Below are 10844 nucleotides of genomic sequence, written 5' to 3' on the forward strand. Positions count from 1 at the left end.
CCACAACAAGCCTCGCGGTACACACCAACATTCCACCTGGAATCCAACCGCTAACTGCCATCCCCAATGGCTGCTGCATCTTGTCAGTGTTGGGGGAGGGGCTGCATCCAACGAGAGGTTCCTAAGGTAAAAGTGATTCTACCCACTAGCGTCCCATGGGCCTTTGTTCTTCCCTCTTTCCTTTTGTTCAGATCTGTATGCACTGTAGCAACGGAGGGAAGTGTGTCCATTTTCAGTTGAATGTTTCACACGTCTTTAAACTTTCTAACAGTTCACAGTACACAGAGACCCACTAAGGGAAACTATTGTTCCTGTAATATGGGCACACCCGCAATACATAGCCGTCGGATGATTTCTGCTGAAACACCCGCATTCACGGGACATCTATCCATTTGTTTCAAGGGGGCTGAAATTCCTAGGAATGATACAATCCCCAATGTGCACTTTACTGCCTGTCTCTTTTGATCTTAGTACACTTTTGCGGAGCTACTTTTCCTTGTTATAGGCTTATGCCATTTCTTCTCGATGTAGTGTAGAAGATGGCATTCATTCATCCTGTTGGAAGACTTGCAAGTCTATAGCACGGACTAGGAATCCATTGCATTCCAAATCGGCATTTGGGTTAGGTCACGATATGCTCATATGAATCAATATTTACGAATATAAATGCACGCCTCTGATTTCCGAATACAGGTGTGCTGAGTACATTCAAGCCGCGATACTGGGTCGATGCGTACTGAATGATCCTTGACATCACCTTGAGTAATTTCTTTTGAATATTCATGTTACCCTACCCTTTTTGTGTTGTTTGTTTGTTTGATTCTTTCTTGGTCTGCTTCTTGTTTGCTTTGCAAACACGTCAGGCCATGCATCTCTCCGTTTGCTTCCAACAGAGAGTCATATAAGCTGACTCCCTTAAGAGAGTGCTTCCAATCCCCTATGATTTCCTGCTTCCCTCTCCCATCTTTAGGGTTTTGATGTCCTCCTTGCCTTCTTCTTGTTTCTTCTTTTCCACTCATGCTCTTCTTGCATTTCCAATAAGGGTTTTCTTCTTTCCATTTCATCTTGCTGCTTATCCCTTCAGGGGAGAATTCTCAACCTTTCTTTTAGGATAAGTTTCGAACTGCTGAATTCTTTTAAGATTTGCAGGTCTGTGGCATTCTCTAGCTCTGCTGTTATTAGAAATGGTGGTCATGTGGCATAGGCTACCCTAGATGGCAGCATTTTGCCATTCAAGCTATGGTCTATGTCCTGGCACTCCTCCCTGTCCTGCAATATTGCTGCTGAGATAGCAGCTGAAACCACTCTGGAGGTTCTCTTGTGACTATGTTGATTTCCTCCAGGCGCATTTTAAATCACTGGGATGCTCATGAACTTTGTTGATTTGGATCATACAGCTGCTGCTAAGTCTATTGGGATTCCACCTCTTTTGGACGCTGTGTACTTCCTGAATTCGCCTAGATGATTCTATCTTGGCTTTCAGCAAGTTTCAGTCTGATTTTTCTACACATCACTTTTCAAACATTGTTTGTTTCTTTATCTCTTGCTTTTCCATCTGGGACTCTTGCGAATTTTAGTCTTTCATGCCTTGTCTTCAACCAGGATTCAACAGCAATGTTTTCATTGGTTTGCACTTGCTTTCCTATGTGTGCTTCTGACCGAGGGATTTCTGTTCCCCTGTCTTCAAAGTCATTCACGCGTCCCTCTGCAATATCTCGTCTGCTTAGGACGGAATGTTAGCCCTGATATTTTCTCATCCACTGAGTTTCCTGATATTATTTGGCTCGTCTTTAGGCTTTCTCTTCCCCTTTTCTGGTATTCTGCCTTTTGTGATTCTGAGACACTGTTGTTCTTCAGTGTTTCCCTCACCTCCATTTTCAATACTTGCTCTGGAGAGCGTTTTGCAGTCTAGTTGTCTGAAAGCTTATCTTTAGGGCCTTCAATCTCTTGGGAACTGAAAATGGTACTTCCTTTTCCTTTTACTGTATTTCTTCATCTCTACTGGTCAGGTAATTTCAGGTATCTAATGTAGACTTCTAGGGCTTGGTTAAGTGAAAACTTTAGACTCTTGGCTCTACACAATTGCATGGGATTTCTGTGAGGACAAATTTTCCTAGACATTGATGCCATGTCCTGTTCCTGTGTGTGTTGTCTGGTCTATCTCCAATTGCTGGTGTTGCCTTTGTTGTGATGAACCCCCCATACTATTTCGATTAGGATAACCTCATTTTGATTACGCTTATCTCACAAATCTGAAAGAGCACAGGACACTTCCTCTGGTGGAAATGGAGCTTCTAAAGCTTCTCAGCTCTGCATTCTACTCTATGTTATTTTGGAGTGTTTCCAGAAGGGCAGAGTGTGAGTGCGCTTGTGCTTTGTAGTGCCACGGGAATGTCCCACTGAAGCCAGTTCTTCCAAGAGCTTCTCTGTCTACAGGAACACCAGTGGAAGCATATCTATGGATGTCACACATCAGGGCCTGCTGGAATGATCCCGCAGCCCGAACTTGGTGTCCTCGCTGCCGAACCGTGCCGGTGCCATCCAAAATGTAGCATCCGCTTTTGAGAGATAAACTGAAGGAAATCCTTCCTCTTCTCACGCTGTGGTCTTGGACCACACTTCCTTGTCCTCTCATCCTTGTGGCACGGGTGCACGAAGGCAACCACAGAGCTGTTGCACATCCTGTGCCTCAAACCAAACCATAATCACAGCCCAGGTTATGAATGTAGCAGATCCTAAGGCTTTTCATTCTGAATTCAAACCCAAGGCCCCCTGGATCCCTCAGACCCGATGCACAATATCTCTGATTCAGCCCCACACATGCTCTATTGGCAAAAGGCCAAATTGGTCTCTGGTCCTGCAGATGCACTGGGTGTGGCCATGGGACATATCGATAATTTCAACTGCGCGCGCCAGGGTGGTTGCTTGCTCATTGGGGTCCCAGGTCGGTTTGCTCTCTTGATAGGACCCACCACATCCCACAACGCACTCCAGATCCCTGAGACTCAGCGTGTGCCACCATCCGTAGCCCTATCCCTCCCTGAACGCTGCCTCTGCTACCTCAAATTTGGCAGCTCGGATCTTGGTCTCAGAATCAACTGTGGGGATATTTTGCACTGGATTCTTTGAGTTCTGTCAGCCAAGCATCTGCTGTGCACTCTTCTAACACTCAGCGCATCACCTTCAATCCCATGTCTCCTGTCCGCTTGAGAGTGTGCGTCCAAGTTAAAGAGAGTTTCACCTTTACTGCTCCATCAACAGGGCTCACTGGTATCCATTCCCTGCTTTTCCTTCTCCTGCTTCCAGGTGTTCTGAGGCCTCATCCTGTCTTTGGAAGTAACAGACCTCTCTTCGGCAAGTGTCCTGTGCCAAGGGCTGGGTGAGTGGATGTTTCCATTGCTGTGTTCATGGGAGCGAGTGAGCGCAGGTTGCACTGCTTCTCTGTCAACTGGGCATCGATGAATCAACACTTTCCAGATACATTTCACAGAAATGTGATTTTTTTTATCTCTTTGTTTCTATACAGCCGTGGTGGGAGGGATTGTCCGAAGACTCCAGTTTTGACATTGTGTTGATATCTCATTTGCAGTCTTTAAAAATTTAATAGAATTGATATAAATGTTTTGGGAGTTATACGAAAATGAAGTTAGTTTCTGAAACATACTAAATCGACCTAGAAGCCAGACTTGTCAATTTCGGTAACATTTTGTCAGCTCTAAGGAAAACATAGACAGATAGAATGCAAAGTAGCAGTCCGAACTGTTAAAGGGGTCATGTCAACTCTTTACTGTTGAAGCCTCCGAAACCAACAGGAACCATGAAATAACTAATGGAAACATGAAATAACCCCCAAGCTTGGATTCCCTTGTGCATGTGGTGCCCTTTACTCCCGATGACACCTACTGGTCAATGTTGGCATTTCAAGGTGTAACATCTCTCTCAAGGATAATACAAGAGGAAACGAACTAAATATATACATTTAGCTTTGAATCCAAAGAACCTAGAGGCATTATAGCTATGAGAACCCTGCTGCAGCTATGCTAGGCTACTGAGAACCAGGTGTTCTTCTATCAGTGATGAGAACGCTTAATCATCCGATCATGTTGGGTAAAGCACTTGAATGCAACCAAGTCTGCACCCCCATGATAGATTGCCCCCGGGGGCTTGACTCAATTGAAAGACGGTCCACATAAGCTGGGTCTTTCATGTCATTGGCGACTTTTACAGTTCAGTTCACTATCTGACTTCTAATATTTACCTAGACTGTCTTGAAAAACGGAGGCCTAATACAAATTCTAGTTCAGTCAAAGATTCTCCTCACTTACCACACTCCCTTCACCCCAGAGAAGACATAAACCCAGCATTTGCTGAATCTAGCGGAAGGCCATCGTTTCTTTGTGGGAGCTAAGTATTCAATTCCTATCTATTTCATACGAGAGTATTTGACCTTTATGGGGTTCCCTGTTGTTCACAGAGGATGAAGCTAGAGGAACTCTGATTCTAGGAGGGGCTTGCTCTTCTCTTACTGGCTTCATTGCAGCTCAGGTACTGATCCCTCAAAATGGATGCCTGAGTGGAGGGGAGGGAAGAGCAAGTGCTTGATAGCTAGGCCCAAACCTGGGAAAAGGCTTACCTGGGCTTGGTGCACTTTGATCTGAATGGCTTGGAATTGCCCCTTGGGTCGTGTGGATTATCTGACCTCTTTCAAGAACATGAGCGTTTTTATCATCTCTGCCATCTCTTGTCTTTAGACGTCAGGGATCTTGGACCCGTTCTTGGAGCAGAGAATTGTGGAACTTCCTCCAGTCCACGGTGGCCTTCCGTAGGTTTCTGCTAGTATCAGCGAGGTTCAATATGTCTCATGAATGCCTTTCGAGCCTGCTATCCTCTACAGCTGTCTCCAGGCCAGTATTCTCTATTGTAGCAGAACATCTCTCATCAATGTGTTCGCATCTCTCCTCAATCCGTGCAGCCATATTTTCGGCCAGCTTCTCTTCGTGTCTCCCATAAAGTCGACTTCAACAGGACTGGGCAAGTCTGAAAGGACCTCGGAGCCTCTCCAGTAAGCTGAAGACAGGCAGATCTTCCACTGTCTGCCCTTTCAGGTTCTGGAAACTGACCCGTGAACTCAGGTCTTTGGGCAGCAGCAGTATCTCGAACTGACACAGCTTCCCGGACCAAAAAACTAAGCCAAGCTCCACAGAGGGCGGCAGCCCCTCCATCGCACTGATCCACCCACAGAACTCTGCCCGGTTACCTAGGATCCACCAGCCACAACAAGCCTCGCGGTACACACCAACATTCCACCTGGAATCCAACCGCTAACTGCCATCCCCAATGGCTGCTGCATCTTGTCAGTGTTGGGGGAGGGGCTGCATCCGACGAAAGTTTCCTAAGGTAAAAGTGATTCTACCCACTAGCGTCCCATGGGCCTTTGTTCTTCCCTCTTTCCTTTTGTTCAGATCTGTATGCACTGTAGCAACGGAGGGAAGTGTGTCCATTTTCAGTTGAATGTTTCACACGTCTTTAAACTTTCTAACAGTTCACAGTACACAGAGACCCACTAAGGGAAACTATTGTTCCTGTAATATGGGCACACCCGCAATACATAGCCGTCGGATGATTTCTGCTGAAACACCCGCATTCACGGGACATCTATCCATTTGTTTCAAGGGGGCTGAAATTCCTAGGAATGATACAATCCCCAATGTGCACTTTACTGCCTGTCTCTTTTGATCTTAGTACACTTTTGCGGAGCTACTTTTCCTTGTTATAGGCTTGTGCCATTTCTTCTCGACGTAGTGTAGAAGATGGCATTCATTCATCCTGTTGGAAGACTTGCAAGTCTATAGCACGGACTAGGAATCCATAGCATTCCAAATCGGCATTTGGGTTAGGTCACGATATGCTCATATGAATCAATATTTACGAATATAAATGCACGCCTCTGATTTCCGAATACAGGTGTGCTGAGTACATTCAAGCCGCGATACTGGGTCGATGCGTACTGAATGATCCTTGACATCACCTTGAGTAATTTCTTTTGAATATTCATGTTACCCTACCCTTTTTGTGTTGTTTGTTTGTTTGATTCTTTCTTGGTCTGCTTCTCGTTTGCTTTGCAAACACGTCAGGCCATGCATCTCTCCGTTTGCTTCCAACAGAGAGTCATATAAGCTGACTCCCTTAAGACAGTGCTTCCAATCCCCTATGATTTCCTGCTTCCCTCTCCCATCTTTAGGGTTTTGATGTCCTCCTTGCCTTCTTCTTGTTTCTTCTTTTCCACTCATGCTCTTCTTGCATTTCCAATAAGGGTTTTCTTCTTTCCATTTCATCTTGCTGCTTATCCCTTCAGGGGAGAATTCTCAACCTTTCTTTTAGGATAGGTTTCGAACTGCTGAATTCTTTTAAGATTTGCAGGTCTGTGGCATTCTCTAGCTCTGCTGTTATTAGAAATGGTGGTCATGTGGCATAGGCTACCCTAGATGGCAGCATTTTGCCATTCAAGCTATGGTCTATGTCCTGGCACTCCTCCCTGTCCTGCAATATTGCTGCTGAGATAGCAACTGAAACCCCTCTGGAGGTTCTCTTGTGACTATGTTGCTTTCCTCCAGGCGCATTTTAAATCACTGGGATGCTCATGAACTTTGTTGATTTGGATCATACAGCTGCTGCTAAGTCTATTGGGATTCCACCTCTTTTGGACGCTGTGTACTTCCTGAATTCGCCTAGATGATTCTATCTTGGCTTTCAGCAAGTTTCAGTCTGATTTTTCTACACATCACTTTTGAAACATTGTTTGTTTCTTTATCTCTTGCTTTTCCATCTGGGACTCTTTCGAATTTTAGTCTTTCATGCCTTGTCTTCAACCAGGATTCAACAGCAATGTTTTCATTGGTTTGCACTTGCTTTCCTATGTGTGCTTCTGACCGAGGGATTTCTGTTCCCCTGTCTTCAAAGTCATTCACGCGTCCCTCTGCAATATCTCGTCTGCTTAGGACGGAATGTTAGCCCTGATATTTTCTCATCCACTGAGTTTTCTGATATTATTTGGCTCGTCTTTAGGCTTTCTCTTCCCCTTTTCTGGTATTCTGCCTTTTGTGATTCTGAGACACTGTTGTTCTTCAGTGTTTCCCTCACCTCCATTTTCAATACTTGCTCTGGAGAGCGTTTTGCAGTCTAGTTGTCTGAAAGCTTATCTTTAGGGCCTTCAATCTCTTGGGAACTGAAAATGGTACTTCCTTTTCCTTTTACTGTATTTCTTCATCTCTACTGGTCAGGTAATTTCAGGTATCTAATGTAGACTTCTAGGGCTTGGTTAAGTGAAAACTTTAGACTCTTGGCTCTACACAATTGCATGGGATTTCTGTGAGGACAAATTTTCCTAGACATTGATGCCATGTCCTGTTCCTGTGTGAGTTGTCTGGTCTATCTCCAATTGCTGGTGTTGCCTTTGTTGTGATGAACCCCCCATACTATTTCGATTAGGATAACCTCATTTTGATTACGCTTATCTCACAAATCTGAAAGAGCACAGGACACTTCCTCTGGTGGAAATGGAGCTTCTAAAGCTTCTCAGCTCTGCATTCTACTCTATGTTATTTTGGAGTGTTTCCAGAAGGGCAGAGTGTGAGTGCGCTTGTGCTTTGTAGTGCCACGGGAATGTCCCACTGAAGCCAGTTCTTCCAAGAGCTTCTCTGTCTACAGGAACACCAGTGGAAGCATATCTATGGATGTCACACATCAGGGCCTGCTGGAATGATCCCGCAGCCCGAACTTGGTGTCCTCGCTGCCGAACCGTGCCGGTGCCATCCAAAATGTAGCATCCGCTTTTGAGAGATAAACTGAAGGAAATCCTTCCTCTTCTCACGCTGTGTTCTTGGACCACACTTCCTTGTCCTCTCATCCTTGTGGCACGGGTGCACGAAGGCAACCACAGAGCTGTTGCACATCCTGTGCCTCAAACCAAACCATAATCACAGCCCAGGTTATGAATGTAGCAGATCCTAAGGCTTTTCATTCTGAATTCAAACCCAAGGCCCCCTGGATCCCTCAGACCCGATGCACAATATCTCTGATTCAGCCCCACACATGCTCTATTGGCAAAAGGCCAAATTGGTCTCTGGTCCTGCAGATGCACTGGGTGTGGCCATGGGACATATCGATAATTTCAACTGCGCGCGCCAGGGTGGTTGCTTGCTCATTGGGGTCCCAGGTCGGTTTGCTCTCTTGATAGGACCCACCACATCCCACAACGCACTCCAGATCCCTGAGACTCAGCGTGTGCCACCATCCGTAGCCCTATCCCTCCCTGAACGCTGCCTCTGCTACCTCAAATTTGGCAGCTCGGATCTTGGTCTCAGAATCAACTGTGGGGATATTTTGCACTGGATTCTTTGAGTTCTGTCAGCCAAGCATCTGCTGTGCACTCTTCTAACACTCAGCGCATCACCTTCAATCCCATGTCTCCTGTCCGCTTGAGAGTGTGTGTCCAAGTTAAAGAGAGTTTCACCTTTACTGCTCCATCAACAGGGCTCACTGGTATCCATTCCCTGCTTTTCCTTCTCCTGCTTCCAGGTGTTCTGAGGCCTCATCCTGTCTTTGGAAGTAACAGACCTCTCTTCGGCAAGTGTCCTGTGCCAAGGGCTGGGTGAGTGGATGTTTCCATTGCTGTGTTCATGGGAGCGAGTGAGCGCAGGTTGCACTGCTTCTCTGTCAACTGGGCATCGATGAATCAACACTTTCCAGATACATTTCACAGAAATGTGATTTTTTTTTATCTCTTTGTTTCTATACAGCCGTGGTGGGAGGGATTGTCCGAAGACACCAGTTTTGACATTGTGTTGATATCTCATTTGCAGTCTTTAAAAATTTAATAGAATTGATATAAATGTTTTGGGAGTTATACGAAAATGAAGTTAGTTTCTGAAACATACTAAATCGACCTAGAAGCCAGACTTGTCAATTTCGGTAACATTTTGTCAGCTCTAAGGAAAACATAGACAGATAGAATGCAAAGTAGCAGTCCGAACTGTTAAAGGGGTCATGTCAACTCTTTACTGTTGAAGCCTCCGAAACCAACAGGAACCATGAAATAACTAATGGAAACATGAAATAACCCCCAAGCTTGGATTCCCTTGTGCATGTGGTGCCCTTTACTCCCGATGACACCTACTGGTCAATGTTGGCATTTCAAGGTGTAACATCCCTCTCAAGGAAAATACAAGAGGAAACGAACTAAATATATACATTTAGCTTTGAATCCAAAGAACCTAGAGGCATTATAGCTATGAGAACCCTGCTGCAGCTATGCTAGGCTACTGAGAACCAGGTGTTCTTCTATCAGTGATGAGAACGCTTAATCATTCGATCATGTTGGGTAAAGCACTTGAATGCAACCAAGTCTGCACCCCCATGATAGATTGCCCCCGGGGGCTTGACTCAATTGAAAGACGGTCCACATAAGCTGGGTCTTTCATGTCATTGGCGACTTTTACAGTTCCGTTCACTATCTGACTTCTAATATTTACCTAGACTGTCTTGAAAAACGGAGGCCTAATACAGATTCAAGTTCAGTCAAAGATTCCCCTCACTTACCACACTCCCTTCACCCCAGAGAAGACATAAACCCAGCATTTGCTGAATCTAGCGGAAGGCCATCGTTTCTTTGTGGGAGCTAAGTATTCAATTCCTATCTATTTCATACAAGAGTATTTGACCTTTATGGGGTTCCCTGTTGTTCACAGAGGATGAAGCTAGAGGAACTCTGATTCTAGGAGGGGCTTGCTCTTCTCTTACTGGCTTCATTGCAGCTCAGGTACTGATCCCTCAAAATGGATGCCTGAGTGGAGGGGAGGGAAGAGCAAGTGCTTGATAGCTAGGCCCAAACCTGGGAAAAGGCTTACCTGGGCTTGGTGCACTTTGATCTGAATGGCTTGGAATTGCCCCTTGGGTCGTGTGGATTATCTGACCTCTTTCAAGAACATGAGTGTTTTTATCATCTCTGCCATCTCTTCTCTTTAGACGTCAGGGATCTTGGACCCGTTCTTGGAGCAGAGAATTGAGGAACTTCCTCCAGTCCACGGTGGCCCTCCGTAGGTTTCTGCTAGTATCAGCGAGGTTCAATATGTCTCATGAATGCCTTTCGAGCCTGCTATCCTCTACAGCTGTCTCCAGGCCAGTATTCTCTATTGTAGCAGAACATCTCTCATCAATGTGTTCGCATCTCTCCTCAATCCGTGCAGCCATATTTTCGGCCAGCTTCTCTTCGTGTCTCCCATAAAGTCGACTTCAACAGGACTGGGCAAGTCTGAAAGGACCTCGGAGCCTCTGCAGTAAGCTGAAGACAGGCAGATCTTCCACTGTCTGCCCTTTCAGGTTCTGGAAAGTGACCCGTGAACTCAGGTCTTTGGGCAGCAGCAGTATCTCGAACTGACACAGCTTCCCGGACCAAAGACCTAAGCCAAGCTCCACAGAGGGCGGCAGCCCCTCCATCGCACTGATCCACCCACAGAACTCTGCCCGGTTACCTAGGATCCACCAGCCACAACAAGCCTCGCGGTACACACCAACATTCCACCTGGAATCCAACCGCTAACTGCCATCCCCAATGGCTGCTGCATCTTGTCAGTGTTGGGGGAGGGGCTGCATCCGACGAAAGGTTCCTAAGGTAAAAGTGATTCTACCCACTAGCGTCCCATGGGCCTTTGTTCTTCCCTCTTTCCTTTTGTTCAGATCTGTATGCACTGTAGCAACGGAGGGAAGTGTGTCCATTTTCAGTTGAATGTTTCACACGTCTTTAAACTTTCTAACAGTTCACAGTACACAGAGACCCACTAAGGGAA

At 45.8% G+C, this 10844-nt stretch overlaps 1 long non-coding RNA gene across 1 annotated transcript; it reads left to right on the plus strand.

Moving 5' to 3' along the window:
- Positions 1-10216, plus strand: LOC140692711 (uncharacterized). Its single transcript, XR_012068284.1, has 3 exons — positions 1-126; positions 8578-8650; positions 10024-10216. It is a non-coding gene; the product is annotated as an uncharacterized lncRNA (long non-coding RNA).
- Positions 10217-10844: the final 628 nt, after the last annotated feature.

Source organism: Vicugna pacos, unplaced genomic scaffold, assembly GCF_048564905.1.
Source record: "Vicugna pacos unplaced genomic scaffold, VicPac4 scaffold_16, whole genome shotgun sequence".
NCBI lineage: Eukaryota > Metazoa > Chordata > Mammalia > Artiodactyla > Camelidae > Vicugna > Vicugna pacos.